Source organism: Aptenodytes patagonicus, chromosome 3, assembly GCF_965638725.1.
Source record: "Aptenodytes patagonicus chromosome 3, bAptPat1.pri.cur, whole genome shotgun sequence".
NCBI lineage: Eukaryota > Metazoa > Chordata > Aves > Sphenisciformes > Spheniscidae > Aptenodytes > Aptenodytes patagonicus.
Genome location: NC_134951.1, coordinates 31,205,303 through 31,210,647, shown reverse-complemented (window position 1 = coordinate 31,210,647; position 5,345 = coordinate 31,205,303).

Below are 5,345 nucleotides of genomic sequence, written 5' to 3'. Positions count from 1 at the left end.
GGTATAATGTGCAGAAAAGTAGGAATAATGGGGATGATGCCAGGGGGCAGGAGAACTGAGGGAGGAGGGGAATTTCTTGTTCAGCATGGTTATGGGGTTTCTCCCAGCCTATTCAGTAGTTGAAGGGTTGTTAAACCAGAAGAATCTGAGTTTGATTTAAAACTTAGGCTAGAATGATGAACATTGTAGAGAGAGGGGCAAAGGACTGAGGCTGTAGAATCTGAGAGTCAGGAATCAGTATCTTAAGGGGCATAAATAAAAAGACAGGAGGGATTATAAAATAATCTATACATCAGGAATTCTGCTGATGAACGAAGTTTGCAAGAATTATGGTGGATAAAGATACTAAAAGAAATCAAATGGTGACTTGAAGATGAAATGATTCATAGAAAACCAGGAGTGTCAAGCCACTGTGCAATAAAATAAGAGCTGGTGTCTGTTTTGATAATTAATGGGTTAATTCAGAATTGAATGGCTGTCGTGGTTTAACCCCAGCCAGCAACTAAGCACCACCCAGCCGCTCGCTCACTCCCCCCCCGGTGGGATGGGGGAGAGAATCAGAAGAGTAAAAGTGATAAAACTCATGGGTTGAAATTAAGACAGGTTAATAGGGAAAGCAAAAGCCACACATGCAAGCAAAGCAAAACAAGGAATTCATTCACTACTTCCCATCGGCAGGCAGGTGTTCAGCCATCTCCAGGAAAGCAGGGCTCCATCACGCCTAACGGTTACTTGGGAAGACAAACACTGTAACCCCAAACATCCCCCCCTTCCTTCTTCTTCCTCACAGCTTTTATTGCTGAGCATGACGTCACATGGTATGGGATATGCCTTTGGTCAGTTGGGGTCAGCTGTCCCAGCTGTGTGCCCTCCCAGCTTCTTGTGCACCCCCAGCCTACTCGCTGGTGGGGTGGTGTGAGGAGCAGAAAAGGCCCTGACTCTGTGTAAGCACTGCTCAGCAACAATGAAAACATCCCTGTAGTATCAACACTGTTTTCAGCACAAATCCAAAACATAGCCCCATACTAGCTACTGTGAAGAAAATTAACTCTACCCCAGCCAAAACCAGCACCTTGGCAAATGAGGAAAAAAAGGGCAAAGAAACCAGAGAATTAACAGCTTAAACTGGACTTTATTGGGAAACCTGATATTATCAAGGATGAGGAAGATGACTGTGAAGAGAGGTACAGAGAGAGTAGGTTAAAACCAGAAAGAACGACTGAAGATGTGAATTCAGGGACTGACAAATCGTGGTTAAAACAGAGGAAGAGAAGACCCATCCTAAAATTGGAAATGGCAGCTGGTGTAAAGAAAAATAAAGTTTTTTTAATGGCAGGAGGTGGGTTTTAGATTTGCTCTCTGTTTTTGTTACTGTTGCCACTGTCATCCTTTATTATTAAAGATAACCCTTGTTTCATACCCCACCTCCACATTAACAGTGATTTCTGATGTTCTTTATCTTGTCACAATATTTTGATCTATGTGTAGGAATTTGTGAGCGAAAGTGTTTGGTCATCAGTGGAGTAAAAACAAGGTTCAGTCAATGCCTCTGTCAACTTGCAGAACTAGAAGGTGTGAACAGAAATGTGCTAGTTGCCTACTGATGGATCTTCCACTCTTCCCCTACAGAGTATTCTACTTGAAATTTAGCATCTGGTATGCTAAAACTTTGTGGGATTCCAAAGAAGAAATCACTTTATTCTCAGATAGCAAGAGGAAATAAATAATTTAAGGAAACATGATAAATGCATTCCCTTGTCTCAGGCTGTGGTTGGTGGGTGGATTAGCTTCTCTCCCTTACTCATCTGACACATTTTTTTTGGGTTCCCTAGATCATGGGACTGTTTTTCTCTGTTCCAGGCTGATTTGCTTTGGCAGGTCTAGTTTTGCATTTAAGCAGAACTTCCTATTCTGAAAAAACACTTCTCTTTTGCTGCCCTAACACTTCTTCAGGGGCTCTGGAAATCTGTCTGTCTTCTGGCTTGTCTTCTGTCTTCTCTTTCTCATTATTTCCAACTCTCATCTTCACAAGCTCTTGGCAGAAAACACCCATAAAAATACTTTCCTTGCTCAGACAGCTTACTTACCATACTCATTATTTAGTCCCAACAGTCACACAGGTTAATAGCTATTCCTTGTTCTTCATCTGGCAAGAATGTAATAAAGCACAACACTGCATGTATGATGTGTGTTAATGTGATAGGATTTTTCTATGGTAGCAAATACTCTGGCTAAGCAAAGCTGTCCCAGAAATGGCTATGGAACATGTCTTAAGCTTCTGCAGGCATAATGATCTTAATTTTAAAATTTATCTAGAAGCTGATCTTGAAACAAAAACAAATTCCCACACCAGAGTTTCAAAAATCCAATTTCAGACGTGTATCTGGTTTTCACAAATTTTTATTTTAAAATAAAGCATATTAAACCAAACATAAGTGAACTCAACCTTCTCAGTGAAATACCTTATAAAATGGAGTTACATTGCTCTTTCATTTCTTTTGGGACTTGGAAAGCTACCCTGGCATAACACTGACCACATTTTTAAGTTGAAATCTCAGAATATATTTAGGTTCACTTTCTACATTGTACTTCTTCTGGACCTGATTACAAGGATGGTAAAATGAATGAAAGTAGATAAAAACGTGTATCTTTCTCTTCATTTTATATATATATTAGTAGGATGTCATGCTACTTACTATGCCAATTTTCAAACAAATTTTTGTGTGGTTTTATAAGACACGTTGTGGTTTGTCTTGGATTTATAATTATGTGTCACTGTATACAGTCACTTTTTAAGAGATAATATATAATGAACTCCTGTAACTGAGTTTAGTGAATATGAAGTTCATTATATATATTATATGTATTATCCATATTGTTTTCTTATCACAACATTGAAGAAATAAAAACATCAGACATAAACCTTTCGCCGTATATGTCCAACTAGCTGATTAAATTCAGTTATAGAAAGCCATTATTTATAAACAAAAAAAACCTGACTAGAACTGATGTTCTATGGGTTATCTTATAGCAAGATAAGATAAATCTACACGTATTTTCTAAGTAGTGCTCAATGACATATGCTCTGAGAAGACAGTGACTATATGATTAAATAAAAACATTTCATGTTTCTGGCAAGCGAATGCCTTTTTAAAAAAAAAACAAAAGAAGGTTCAAAAATGCAGCTTGAAGCTAGCGTGTCCTAAATTTTGGTCAATATTTTGTTTAATAGTGTTTCCTAAATATGTTGTATACAATAAAAATAAAATAATTCCAACTCTGTGCGAAAACATCAAAAATATTTATTTCAAAATAAGCAGTTATGAATTTTTAAAGTTGTGTGCGTCCCCAACCAAATTTTCATGCATATTCTTTAGAAAGGCAACAAGAAAAAGATAACTACTTCATACTGCTCAATTGAAATTAATCACTATTGACTGCTGTATTGCTAACATTTCATCTTGAAGTGTTGTCTGAAAATACTCTTCACTGTTTTACAGGCCTAAGATTGATGTCTTGAGCATCACTAGTTAGATAATATAAACTTGTGAAGTGTTATAAATTAAAAAAAAAAAATACATTTGAAGTCTGTAGTTTTGCATAACGTGCTGCTGATTTTCCAGAATACTAGTCAGATGTTGCAAAGCTTTATATAAGAAATTTCTGGTGTTAATAAAGCATCTTTTAATCTTTTCAGCTTTAAGCAGACTATATATTTATATCTTTGTTGACAAAATGGTACTACTTTTGACATTGTGCTATGTCATGACTGCTTTTTCTACATGTTTGTCCATGCCAGGCCTTGGTTCCATAACACGCAGAAGAATTACGAGGAGCATTGCTATAAACTCCTAAGCCTTTTAACATACATTTGCAATGCCAGCATTATGGTAGTTTGCAATTCAGTGTATGCAGGTAGATAAACAGTTGCTAGGCTAGCTGTGCTTTTTGATCAACACCATTAATAATCATTAAATAAACATTCCCTCAAAATAGTGAAAGCATTTTTTTTACTAGAAAAGTTAGAAAACCTTTTTATCATTAACAGCTAGGGTACATAGACTTTTATGAAAGAATATTCCATACTGCATAAGTTGTATAACATATTTAGAATTTGCATCATTACTATACATCAACAAATCTTTTCAATGAAAATAGAATATAGATGGGTGCTATGAGTTATTATTCACTAAAACACTAGGATACACTTTCTGTGGAGAAACTCCCACTTCACATTATAAGCAAGACTATAAGTTTGATGAGAGAGAGGTTGTAAATTTAGGTGATAATTTTCAAAAATCATTTATTAATAAAAACAACAGTTGATCTGAAACTAGTAGCAAACATGAAGAGAATTCAGAGTATAATTTCAGTGGAACAGCAAATGAAGTAAATTTTACAGAAAAATCTAAAAAGAGTAATGGATAATTATAAAAGATTTGCCTGTCAAAATGCAATAATGTATAGAATAGGATTTGACAGGGATCTGTCCTGGAGTCCAATGTTCGTTGTTTTCCCTAATCACCTGGCTAATGAAACAGAGAACAGGCTTACTGTATTCGAAAACACCAAACTTGTTTTTTTTTTCCCCACTTATGTTAAAGGACAAGATAAAAATAAAAAATGCTGTTAACAAATTGGAGAAGTGTTCTGGAAAAAAAAAATGTACTTGAGCAAAGGTAAGTGCAAGATACTACTTTGAGACAAGGATGTGAACTGCTTAAGTACATGTTTGTTCAGAGAGGAGTCTGGGTTGTGTTCCATTTCACCAGCTCAGCAATTTCAAAGAAGAGGCAGAGCAGGAAATATAAACAAGGGTATAGCTTGCAAGAACCAGAAACTGATCCTTTTGCTCAATTAAATTAATCTCAGGATTTGATAATAAGTTGCCACACTTTAAACACTTGCAGAATATCTGGAGAAAATCCAGACGGGACCAGCGCAAATGATCATAAGTCTAGGACCTATTTACTAGGAAGAACTGGATGACTGTGTTTAGCTTAGAAAGAGGAGATAAGGTATAGGGGTTAATAACAGTTTTGAAGCATGTAAAAGGTGCTGCTAAGTTACAGAATATAGTCTTTTCTTCCTGTCCATTGCAGTTAGAACAGAGTAACAGACTTGTATCAAGGAAGATTTAGACAAGACAATCTGGAAAACTTCATCGTGTTAAGGAGAATGAAACAACAGAATTGACATTTAGGAAAACTGCGGAGTCTCCAGTACTGGTGATCTTCATGTCACCAACATGCTTTCAACTGGTACCAGGTGGATGTCTGTGGAAACTGGCAGAGTTTTGATAAAGGACACCAAAGTGTAATTTATGATGTACCAAGATAGTACAT